Source organism: Monodon monoceros, unplaced genomic scaffold (assembly GCF_005190385.1).
Source record: "Monodon monoceros isolate NGI ecotype Baffin Bay Population unplaced genomic scaffold, NGI_Narwhal_1 Super_Scaffold_21, whole genome shotgun sequence".
Taxonomy (NCBI): domain Eukaryota; kingdom Metazoa; phylum Chordata; class Mammalia; order Artiodactyla; family Monodontidae; genus Monodon; species Monodon monoceros.
In genome coordinates this window covers 63,192,808-63,206,099 of record NW_021703778.1, presented here as the reverse complement: position 1 = coordinate 63,206,099, position 13,292 = coordinate 63,192,808, and the positions used below count along the sequence as shown (strand labels likewise).

The 13,292-nt window shown below is 42.8% G+C and overlaps 1 long non-coding RNA gene across 1 annotated transcript; it reads left to right on the top strand.

Annotated features, from left to right (window-relative positions):
- The first annotated feature begins 5,665 nt into the window (after positions 1-5,665).
- LOC114903777 lies at positions 5,666-11,379 on the top strand. The gene is made up of 3 exons (XR_003795809.1): positions 5,666-5,755; positions 8,746-8,825; positions 11,320-11,379. It is a non-coding gene; the product is annotated as an uncharacterized LOC114903777 (long non-coding RNA).
- Positions 11,380-13,292: the final 1,913 nt, after the last annotated feature.

The window sequence follows — 13,292 nt, the reverse complement described above, 5'->3', positions numbered from 1 at the left end:
ACACACCTCTTTTCTCATAGCCACTTCTTTTGTTATCTTGGCAAATGGATAATTTTCATGATTTGTTCATGGGTATTTTCTCTGGCCATATTTCTGTGCCCTGTTCTGGTTTATTCATCCATTCAAAAGTATTTATCCTATACTCTCTCTGTGCCAGAACAGTTCTAAGCACTTACAGTGTATCAGCAGACAGACACCCCTGCCCTCAGGGAGCATACATTCTAGAAGAGGAAATAGACAAGAACAGTAAGAATTTTAAAAGTAAATTATGTCTGCTGGCAGGTCATAAGTGCCGAGGGAAGAAGATACCTGAAGGTAGAGGTAATCAGAAGTATAACTTTGTACAGGTAGTCAGGAAAGATCTCTCTAATTCGATGATACTTGAGCAGAGGGCTGAAGGAAGTGGGGGAATGACCATGCAGATATCTGTGGGAGAATGTTGTGGGCCGAGGGAATTGCAGTGCAAAGGTCCTGAGGGCACTTGGCATGTGCAAGAACCAACAAGGAGACAAATGGGTGTGGAGTGAATGAGGCAGCTGAGTGCTGGAGGAAGGGAGGTCAGAGAGGTGGACACATGGGGCCTGGGACCAGGATAGGGATTGACACTGAGTGAAATGGGAGCCCTTGGAGGGGACCTGAGCAGAGGAGGAACACGATCTGACTTATATTTTTAGAGCATCACTCTGGCTTCTAGATGAGAAGTGACTGTTAGTAGGGTAAGGGTGCAAGTAGGGAGACTGGTGATGAAGGTAGCACAATACCCCAAGCAAGAGATGATGGTGACTCTGACAAAGGTGGACGCAGGGGAGTGGTGAGAAGGGGCTCTTTGTGTCCACTGATTCCCCACACAATCACTCCCTTCTGGAGTCCAGAGACCACCTGGGTGATCTGGGCGGATCCTCTCCACCCACCTGTGCCCTCACTTTCATCATCTATAAAATGATGCCAGACAGTAGTAATATCTGCCCAACCACACTCACAAGGTTCTTTCGAGAGTCAAATGAGGTCACAGCTTGGAATGCATAGAGCAGGACGGCAACACAGATGAGTCAGAACCCAACAGTGAGATATCTCATCTGCCAGTACAGAAAAGATGGGCTGCTGTCTTGTTACGGCTCCAGATAATTCATGAAGGGGGTTACTGAAGGTAAAGGTTAAACCCCAAATCAAACATCAAGAGGAGACGTTTATGATTATCTGGTCAAACTGCATCTCTCTTAGACAAGGTCACTAAGATGCAGAGATAAAGGTGGCTTTCCCAGACAACGCAGTAAGGTCAGAGTTCTAGCTCTGAGTCTTCTTTTACCAAGCTGCCCGTTCAAACATGGTGATGAGTGTCCCTACCTTGAAAGCTAATCAAAGCACAATTACTCTCAAAGGAGAAGGAAGAGAAGGCTCTCAGCTGCGAGGCTACAGCAGCTTTGCAGCTTTCAGGTACATCATCACATTAGATCCTCCCAACCTCTCCAGGAAGTTTTGAATTTCCCCCTTTTGCAAATAAGGAAACAGAGGCTCAGACAGATCAGCTGAGTTACCCCAAGTTACACAGCCAGCAAGTGCCAGGAAAGAATTCCAGCTCTTCTGGTACCTAAGCCAGTGCACTTTCCCCTGCATTTGATGAAAACCTCCGGAGGGGGCAGGATTGGTGTAATTGATGGAGGTGTTATCTCTATTTTTCTAATTACTCTCCCCGAAACCTGCAGCAGGGGATTCGAAGGAACATTTTTGATTTGTGAGTGTAGTCTAGTGCTTTTTAGAATTTCTGAGCTTTTACGCTGGAAGTTTCAACAGGCTTACTGCGATACTTTTGAAGTGTTGAGTGTAAGTCTAAGGCTAAAAAACACTGTCAAGCCAAGTGCACTGACATATTATTAGGCAATGGTTGGAAGAGTTATGTAGGTGGGTGCTTTACAGAGAGGCACGCACTGAGGTTCACACACTGCAGTTTTCTGAGCTGTAAGAGGAAAGAGGCAGCGAGTGGGAGATCAGGAAGGTGCTGGAATTGGTGCAGAGATCACAGGCAACACTGCTGTTGACAAGTACCTAAGAGACTCGTTCTTGCTGTTCATCTGGGATATGTGACGTGTTGCTTGGTTTTAACTTTTAATCGATGTATTCTTCTGAATCAAGAGCTAGAGTAAGGTTTTAAGAGGCAGAAATGTCTGCCGGAACACAAAGCACAGGGTCAAGACACCAAAGCTTGGGATGCCAGTATACTCTCTGGAGCTAATCATGGCTAAGGTTGATGGAGACTTTGAATCTGCCGGGTGAACAAAGCCTCCTTCCATTCCATTTCCCCTGGCAGCAGGCATGGAGGCCAGGAAGCTATTGGCTTACCTACACCAAGGCCCTTGGCAGGATATCGGCACCACAGCCCTAAAGCTCTGGTCCTCTGTGACCACCCCCCGCCCCATCCGCCATGACCATGTCATCACCACTGAGCTTTCACTCTGTTTCTGATTTGAACCCTGGTCCGTAGGATGGAAGTCCCATCGTGAATAGAGCTGAAGCCTGCCCAAACCCCTCTCCCTTGAGACTGGGCCATCTCACTGACCCCACTCCTGGTCTGTCAGACCTTGCCAGGTCCCACCGCCCTGCCACCTTCTGGTGGCACAGAGTCCGCTCTGCCTAGACGCTGTGGAGGGGTATGATGCCTGCCTGTGCTGCTGTAACTCCTTGCAACATGCAGGCTGACTACAGCCTAAAACGGGGTTATCCCCTTCACTCACCCATCCTTCCAATGGCTACCTGAGGTTCCATTAAGGCTCATGGCTGAAGCTGTGTTAATTAAGGCAATCAAGAAGATTGGTACTAATTATGATAATTGCCATTCATTGAGTGAAGGTTTCATAGTTAGATCTGGGTTCCCGTCCCTATTCTGACACTTACTAGCTCTGTGACCTTAGACAAGTTACTTTACCTTTCTGATCCTCATTTTCTCATCTATAAAATAGGGGTCATAATGGTACCCACCTTACTCTTAATGTATTGAGTGGTTACATGAGTGAGTTATGGTTTTAGTTTTAAGTAAGATAAGGAATGCAAAGTACTTTGCAAAGTACCTGGCACGGAAACATTCAGTTAATGTAGTTGTGTCTCTCCATGGTGGGAGTATGTACAATGATTAACCACTAGTAGTATGTGCTGAGCACTCGTCCGGGGCTTTACGTCCGTTGTGTTATTCATTCTGAAAACGTGCAAGGAAAGCAACATCAGACCCATTTTACAGATGCAGAAGCTGAAACTTAGAGCTTCTAAGTAATATTTCAAAGCCACACACTTGGGAAATTGGGTAGATGGCTGGAACTTGAGCCCTGGTGAGTTGGATTCCAAGCCTGAGCTCTTTGGCCTTGAAGATATGGATGGCAATGAAGGTCTTGAATGACAGCTCATTATAACAGCAGAACGGTTGGTGGTCACATCCTCTGTGATTAATTGCCTCATGAGTGGAACAAATAGGGAGTGTTGCAAATAGTAAATACTTCAGGAGTGCAGAGGAAGAGAGACAATCGCTCAGGCAGGCTTATTAACGAAAAGGTTTATGAGGAAATTTTTCACTTCGTTTTTTTAAACGTTTTTTCCTGCTTATCAAAGCAATACATGTGCAATATATACACATTCAAAGACTTATTTCACACCTAGCTTTATTTCACCGTCCTACTTTTTTCTTTATCTGTTTCTAACTCTTCTCACTACCCCATACGTTGACAGCATAACTGAACTATTATGAATTTTTGGTAAAATCATCTGGTAATATCTATTAGGATTACAGCAGCACACACCCTCTCACCCAGCAACACTGCTTTTGAGACTCTTTTTTCAAAATGAAACACCATTACGTGAAGATATATGCGCAAGTACACTTCTCGTAGCATTGCTTACAGCGGCCAAACATATTAGAAAAAGGACAAATGTCTTTAGTTTGTCAGTCAGGGGATACTTGATAAATTGTGACTCATTAATTCTAGAGACCTTGATGTTGGCTATTTTAAAGGCTGGGTTTGATTTCTCTATAATGACTTGAATAAAACTGTCTTAGAATCTTAGCAGTTTAGAATTTGGGAGCCAAGTCTACTTTAAGAGAAGATAAAGTAATGTAAGGAAAAGTAAAATTATATGTTTGCATTTGATCAGAAAAAGACATTTGCACAAGCACAGCGCCTGGGGACACAGGTCTTATCAGCATCTTGTCTGACATGGATATGGGGCTTTTGTGCATTATAAACTCAATAAAACCAAACAGTATGGGGGCAAGAAAGCTAGTGTGTCTCTTGGGCAGATCTAAAGCATTTAGAAGAGAAGGGGATAATCCTCTTCTCCAGGCTGACCACATCTAGAGAATCACATTTAGTTTAAAACAAGTATGTTCACCAAGGAAGTAAGGTTGAAATCATGTCATCGGAGAAATATCTGAAAAACAGTACATTTTTATTCTGAAGAAGAGCAGACTCAGAGGACACACTATAATTGTCTCCAAATTTCATGCTACACGAACTGTTAGAACTTTTCTCTGGCGCCTCAAAGCTAAAACCAGGATCAGTGGATGGAAGCCAGTAGGAGCTGGGGGTTAGCCCAATATAAGGAAGGCATTTTTAACTATCAGAGCTGGTACAGAGTAGTAAAATGACTTGCCCTGGAGATTCCAGTCTCTTATTTTGTCTCTACTCGTGTTGAAGGGACCTGATGGGAATAGTGAGAAAGGAGTCAGGTATTTGATGGGAACAGGGTCATGCCTGATACTATATCCCAATCCATCTACAACCCTAATCAGAGACTATTCAAGCTTGTCATTTGATCCTGAGATCAGGTTTTCAGTTGTGAGGTATTGGGAGAGGCAATGTAAAACCATGCTGTAAACTCCAGCTGTCGAGTTGGACAGACCCAGGTTTAGATCCTGTCTCCCCCACCTCTTTCTCTGTGACTCAGGCAAATTATTAGCCTCTCCAAATCTGTTTGCCTATCTGTAAAATAGGAATAGTATTGGTTCGTTCCTCAAAGAGCTGTTATGTAAGGACTAGCTACGATAATAATACATATATCATGTTTGACACATGGTAGCACACAGTGAATTCTCAATAGGTATTTTTAAGTTAAATCATGTGAATTATTCTTGTCCTTCTTATTATGTAGATTCATGTTTAATAAAGTAAAGCAAGAGTATTTTCTGATTAATCTTGAAAAGAACCATAACTTTCTCTGACTTAGAATATTGTATTTCCTAAGATTTCTAAGTTTTATAAATATCACATTATCCAATTCACTTAAGTATATTTGGTTGTTTTGCAGGTAGATCTATGTCAGAAAAAGAATACCAGACTTCCCTGGTGGGGCAGCGGTTAAGAATCCGCCTGCCAGTGCAGGGGACACGCGTTCGAGCCCTGGTCAGGGAAGATCCCACATGCCATGGAGCAACTAAGCCCGTGTGCCACAACTACTGAGCCTGTGCTGTAGAGCCCGCGAGCCACAACTACTGAGCTCGCATACCACAACTACTGAAGCCCGCGCGCCTAGAGCCCGTGCTCTGCAACAAAAGAAGCCACTGCAATGAGAAGCCCGCGCACCGCAACGAAGAGTAGCCCCCGCTCACCACAGCTAGAGAAAGCCTGTGCACAGCAACGAAGACCCAACACAGCCAAAAATAAAATAAATAAAGTAAAATAAATAAATTCATTAAAAGAAAAGAAAAGAAGAAGAACACTGAATCTGGAGTCATTGGATCCAAGTCCAAGAGGTTTGGCTGTCGTGTCGTAGACAGGTAATTCTATAGAGTCTCAGTTTCCTCCTTCATAAAGTAAGAATAAGCACATGTATACCACCTAATTCACTCATACGCTTATATGGAAGGATAAATGGTATAACATAAGTAGAAGTGCTTTTCTAATTATAAAATACTAGTCAATTAGGAACTATTATTGTTGTTCTGACTTATAAAATGGGCAAGGGGTATAATTTCTCTGGCCCCCAAATCTAAGACTATCAAAGGCAGGACCATTCTGAGAATTTAGTCCTAAACCTTCTGGGTATAGGAATACATTTGAAAAAGAAACTAAGATAACATTCCCTGTAAAAGTAGGCATTGTCAGCTCTACAGAAAACCTTTTGGAACCATAATTTACCTTTCCTGGTAGAAGAAGTAGAAAAGGTGAAGAAGAAAGAAGTAGAAAATGCTTTGAGTGTGACAAAGCATAAAGCATTTGCCCAATGCTTTTCTTAAGAGTAGTTTTCCCTGCTTATTTATTTGCTTGCTTAGTTAGCTCTAACAAGTTGAACATTCTTAGTTGCTAATTATGAAAGTGGAGAGGGGTGCACTTGAAGAAGGAGGGCTGGGTCAAAGCAGAACAGAGACGGGCTTAAGGATTCAAAGACCTTTAGCACTGGATGGGGTCTTGGAGGTGATTTTACCAAAGGGAAGGATTCGGTAAAGATGTAACTTGCCCGTAACTGTATTGCTTGGAGGAGCAGCACTGACAGTGCTCTGCTAAGGTTTGTGCTTTGGTGTTTTGTTTTGATTTCTAAGTAGATTCTGAGAAGAAAGTAAGGTAAAGAGGAGAAAGAAGGGGGAAAGGAGAGAAAATATTCTTTAACTAAAAGGAAAACATTTCTGTTACTCACCCCTCACAGAAGAATCTGGAACATTCATGAATATGTTTGGGAAATGCTTGATTTTTAATAGAGGATAAAGCTTCTTTCCCAAGGAAATACAACATCAATATCTCCACTAGGGCTTCCCTGGTGCCGCAGTGGTTGAGAGTCTGCCTGCCGATGCAGGGGACACGGGTGCGTGCCCCGGTCCGGGAAGGTCCCACATGCCGCGGAGCGGCTGGGCCCGTGAGCCATGGCCGTTGAGCCTGCGCGTCCGGAGCCTGTGCTCCGCAACGGCAGAGGCCACAACAGTGAGAGGCCCGCGTACCGCAAAAAAAAAAAAAAATTCTTCAGTAGTTGGACTCTGTTCTAAGGGGACAAAAATAGTAAAAAATTTTTTAAGTTTCAGGCTGCAAAATGTTTACTACAGTACCATTCCCGACAGTGGAGAATTGGAACGACCCAAGGGTTCAACCAATGAGAGGATATTTGAGTAAATTATGACATAATCTATCAAAGATTATACAACCACTACAAATGCTGTTACCGAGATTATGAAATAAAATAAGCAAAAGCTTTTGTTATAGTGAGGCAGGGAAGGAGGACAGCATTGCGTTGACAGCATTGATCAGAGGGAGGATTCAGAGTAGGAATCTACCGTATTGGAAGAAAAGAGATAAAAGTAGGTCAGTAGATAGAAAATGACTTAGGGACTCCCCTGGCGGTCTAGTGGTTAAGACTTCACCTTTCCAATGCAGGGGGTGTGGGTTGGATCCCTGGTCGGGGGGCTAATATCCCACATGCCTCGTGGCCAAAACACCAAAACATAAAACAGAAGTGATATCGTAACAAGTTTAATAAAGACTTTAAAAATGGTCCACGTAAAAAAAGAAAAGAAAATGAATTAGGAAATTCATAAAAAGGTGTGAATTTTGACAGGACTTTATAGGGAGACAGACAAATCAAGGAGAGGTGAGCAAAGCTGGAATAATTTGTACACTTTTGGCTGCAGGAGTGAGGAGGCCAAGGACAGAGTGGGGGTTGCCAGGTGGGGTTATGGCTTCAATATCGGCCACACTGAGCACTCCCTCCACCCAGTGGCTTTGACAAGGAGGCACCTCCCTTATGATAAGAAATTCCACGTGTAAATTCCAGAGGAATGTGAGGGGGACAGACATCAACATCATGACAGACAGTTTTCTAACCATGAAAGGAGAGTGTACATATATGCCAGGAGGCTGTAGATTTGTTGTTTCTTTCTTGGTTTCATTGCAATCAATCAGATATTTTTCCCTCCACGCAGTCACTTGGACATTCTGATGGAATTGTCACCTGGAAGGCACATTCTATCTAAGCCTCCTCCCACATAAGCTGGGGGTTTTAGCAGTTGTAACAGCCTGTTGTGTGGATTGCTTTTCCTGTTCTTACCATTGCCAAGGAGGACAGGCTGTCTGAAGAGGAGAGCAGGCCAAGAACTAGGAGTCAGCAGTTACAGTGTATATTCACAGTATTATCATCAAAAACATGTACATGCAGGGAAAAGAAAAGTCAGAAAGGAAATACACTCCGATACCAACAGCGATTGCTTTTGGATGATGTCAACATGGGTGAAATATTTTTTCCTTCTTTGGACACAGCTGTGAATTTTCCAGTTTTCCTTTAATGAAAGAGTGCAACTATTGTAATTTATAAAGTGTTAAAAATAACAAGCACAAGACTAAAGGAGAGAGTAGCACCATTTGATGGAGAAAATTTTCCTTCATTTTTCATTTTAATTTTTTTCTCATTATTAAAGTGATACATGCTTACTGTAGAAAATTCCTGGTACTCATTTAACCTCTAGCTTCATTTTACTATACTACGTTTATTTGTCCTGCAACCAATCAAAAATCCTCTTTTGAAACAGAAGGGGTATCAATTCATCAATCTCCCATTCTTCTCTTTTTACTTATTTTATTAGATTTTTAAAATAATTTCAAGGTGAATAAAGGAAGTATTCACAATCTTCCCCATTCTCAGATATTCAGTGTTAACGTATGATATGTATCCTACCACTCTTTCTCTATTCTCACACAAGAATACAGAGTTTTTCCCAATTTGAAAACAGAACTACACTAAACATATTACTCTGTAACTTTTTTCTCTTAACAATACATATTCCAGAGATGAGACACAGAGGTGAAGTACCTTGTCCATGGTCACACAGCTAATGAGTGGAAGAGCTGGGATTTGAATTGAAAAAGGTGAGTTCTTTTGTTTTCTTCTTTTTTTTTTTTGGTTGTGCCACACCGCTTGCAGGATCTTGGTTCCCCAACCAGGGATCGAACCGATGGCTCCTGTAGTGGAAGCATGGAGTCCTAACCACTGGACCACCAGGGAATTCCTGGGTCTGAGCTCTTGATCACTGCAGATGATTGTCTCTGACAGAAGAGAAGAAGGCAGAGAACAGATCTGAGGGAGCTGGTCAATGTTTCGGGGAAAAGAGGATGAAAAGGAGCGTGCTAGCCTGCAGTGATTTTCCCTCTTAATTCTATACTCCAACAGTTCTTCCTGACTTCACACATCCTCTCTGTGAAGACAGGTCCCGTCATGAAGAGGGGCATCCACTGGACCGTAGGCTCCACATCTCCTACCTTGGCCGTACCATAAATGCTCAGGAGATGGTGGTGGTTGGTCAGCTGCTTTGGGCATATGTAACCCACCTGTCCATCCCTGGCGAGCAGCCGGGCATTTTGACTTGTAATTGTTACCTGTTGTTTGCTTTCACATCAGGTGGCTTCTAGTTCTTGGATTAAGGAGGAAGGATGTCAGCGCTGCAGCCTGCAAATGCTCTTGGGTTCAGGCTTGACATCGTGACAGATAATTTTATAATTGTGAAAAAAAATGTACATATGTGCCAACTGACTTGGGACATTTATGAGTCCTTTTTTTTTTTTTTTTTTTTTTTGTGGTACGCGGGCCTCTCACTGTTGTGGCCTCTCCGTTGCGAAGCACAGGCTCCGGATGCACAGGCTCAGCAGCCATGGCTCACGGCACGAACCCATGTCCCCTGCATCGGCAGGCGGACTCCCGACCAGTGCGCCACCAGGGAAGCCCTATGGGTCCTTTTAATTAAAACTCAGACAGGAATTTTCGATTTGTTACCTCATAACCATTGATGATGCAATGAATGGTTCATTCTGAATTGATCCTAACCTGTAGGAAATTGCTGTTTATAATGCACACATCACTTTCTTCCCCACCTTTTCCCACCTTCATTCCACTTTCACGTCTCTGCTCACATCTCATTACCATGGTCGTCTTGCCTCTTAAAAAAAAGGAAAAGAAGAAAAATGTTTTGTTCCTTAATTACTGCATTATTATGAGATGTATAATAAAATTCTGATGTTCATGTTTATAAATATAATCCTGGAATTGCTATTTGTCACATGAATTCGAGTCCACAAATATATGAGGAGTGCCAATGTGTGCCCTGCAGTATACAAGGAACTGGGGATACCAAGACTGTACACAGTCCTTCCCCAGTAGGAGAAGTGAAAATAGATTACCTATAGCACCGTGTGCAAAGAGTAATAGAAGGCTGGGCACACTATAGAAGAAGCACAGGAAAGACAGAGACAAGAGAAGTGATGTAAGGGAAGCCTTTATGAAAAAAGTAGTTGTTTAGCTGGGTTTTGAATAAGAGTTTGATAGGTGGTTGAGTAGAAAGGGAAAATCACTCAAGTCATCTGCAAAAGCACAGAGGTAAGAAATTGCATGTGTGTCTGCCATTTGCTGATAATGGAGTGTGCGGGCAGATGAAGGAGGGGTATAAATGAGAATGGATTGGTTTCGTGGTTTTGAGATTTTTATTTATTTACACTTGCTATGTACCAGATACTGTTATTTTCCAAATACTCTTCTAATCCTCATAGCAATTTAGGCAGACTACTGGACTGCAGAATTGAAATAAGACCTGACCTCAAAAATCTAGATGGTTGGTCAAGGAAAAAAAAAAGCATGGTAAATGTGATTTTATAGAAACAGCCTCAAGAACGTTGAGATCCATATGTAACTCTCCTCCAGCAGTAAGTCCTCATGCCCCAGAAGGAGATTTTGGCTTGATTCTGGGATAGGGAAAAGGGATTGTTATGTACAATTACTGTGCACCTGAACCTTTTCACGCTGATGTCCTTTAACCCTCAACATCATCCTGTGAGGTACGTGGTGGTCTCCCCATTTTACACGAGGCTTGAGGAGGTCAAACAAGTTATCCAAATCACACCACAAGTAAAATGAAGGGGCTCGAGTTTGTCCAATTCGAAATCTGTTTCTCCATCCCATGCCTTCCTAGAGAAGGGCCAGAGAGAACCAAACACCAGAGACTTTCCTCAAGCTACTCCACCCTGGAATGGCTACAGGTAGGGCAGCTCTGTGTGGTGCTTTCTTGGACAATCTGTTAAGGAGTGTGGAGAAGACAGGTGGGAGAAAAGGCTTTCTCCTTTGGGTACTTGGCATTTAAGACAGGTATCTGATGATGCTCGTTAAATACTTACTGAGGCCGTGTGCTCTTTCTTTCTGGAGTTTCATCATAAGATGGGGCTTTCAGTGGAGACGATTTATGACTTACATCACCTCTTCCCTCTTCCCCCAACCAACCAAGTCCTGATAGATACCAGACAGAATCACTGAAATTAAACCATTCTACAAAAGTAGGGGTTCATGGTCATCATGCCCTTAATGGTTGTCATTTTACAGGACTAAAGCTCAAGAACATTGGAATCCACATCCACCGGGTAGGTTTTTGTTTTTTCTTGGAGCTCCTTATATTGTACCTTGGTGATTGAATAGCCCAGACGTATATAATATTTTTCCCTCGCAACTCCACCTCCCCTTTCTATATCCTCCTTTTCCACTTCAACCCTTCTCCTTCCACTAACACACTTCTCTAGTATTGCCTTATCTGCCTTTGTTACAGAGAAAAGGGAGCTGGTACACTAACTCACACAAAGGCTTTGGTGACCAAAACTGACTTTATATCTGCCATCCCTTTTCAAGGTATACAGTCTGCATTTTAAAAAAGAAGCTTTGAGACAGTGGTGTTCATCTCAAAGGAGTGACTCTCCAATGGTAAAATTTCTGGCAATCTTCCTTGGGAAGATTAACAATAAGATCACTGGCATTTTGCGCCTGTCTCTCATGAGCCTGGCACAGAGTTGAGCACTTGCATGTGTGACTAATTCTCACAACGACCTGCCAAGGGGGCATGACCATCCCCATTCAGAAAAGGAAACCACGGTTCAGAGAGATGAAGCTCTTAAAGCTATTCGCTAAGGCCAAGGAAGATTAGAACCTGGGTGTGTCTGGCTTCCAAGCCCTAACCCTTTCTGGCGCTCTGGCTGCTTCCCTACGAGGAGATGATGGGGTCCTTCTGGTCAGCTGGTTTCCATGGTGTTGGATGGTTTCCTCCACTTACTACACCTGGAACAGGTATAGCATGCACCTGGCAATGAAAGGAAAAAGGGCGGGACTCTGCGTGTTCCTCCAGAGCAAGTACCCCAGAGTTTAGCCCGCGAACCTGGTCACTTCTCTGTCTTCACTTTGCCCAGTTTGGAGGTCTTACTGCTCTTCAGGTAAGGTTTCTCACATAGAAGCTTTCCTGAAATGAAGGAATCAAAAAGCAGGACCAGGGACCCAGGACTTACTGTGACATCTATACGCTGACCCGCGCCCGTAAACTATTACACGGTGAGTGAGACCCGCGCCCGTAAACTATTACACGGTGACCTTTTCCAATCGCCTTCAGGTGTTAGTTTAAGCGAGTAGGTTTAAAAAGAAAAGTTGAAAAGATTTTAAAGATTTAGTAAAAGGCAGCAGTTGATACACATCAGGCCCGGTAATAATGCCCTACAAACCTGTCCGTTTGTAGTAAAGTGACAAGAGTAACTGAGGGGAATCCTTGCCCCATGGTTTATGGTCACCGACTTGGTCCACTTTGATGAATCAGCTAGTTTGACTTATTAGAAAAATGAAATGAAATGTTTGCCCTGGCCCAGAATTTCCACAGGCCCCTGCAGGATAAAAAGATCCCTTTTCTGTGTCTCTTTAATTTTATAATATGCATAATGGTCTCTGTGAAGCATCTTTTTCTGAATTTATCAGAGCTTTAAACGAATGTCATGATCTGTTTTAATTTAATGATTAATGTTATCAATTTAAATATTGTCGATCTTTTCTTGTCCTTGCTAAACTTGCCCACAGATGGGGACATTCTCATTAGAAATGCAGATGCCTAGATACTGCTCAGAAAATGGAAGGGGAAAAAAAAGCATGTCTACAATAAATATTGCAGCCAATTAGGCTTCATCATAGTAATTTCTCTGGCTTTGTAATGTTTGTTTACTGAATTTTGTAGGGAAATTGTTGCGATTTCTGATATCCAGACTCGTAAAAACTCCATCCTCGTGTTTCCCTGCAATGGGAAGTTATAACAGTAAGAAACGTTTTCTTCCTTACCAGACTGCATCTCAATTATGAGTTAGACATTCGAAGATCCAGACCCAAACATGTAAATCTGTTTGTACACATTCAAAGAAAGCTCTCATACATCTCCTAAAAACCCACACATTAATACTGCTTACTTTTCAGCAGGGGTAAATGGGGGTCTCAGAGACCTCCTCAGAACAGGCTGGAGTTAAATAATATTGCATGTTTTTCATTTTACTGTGATG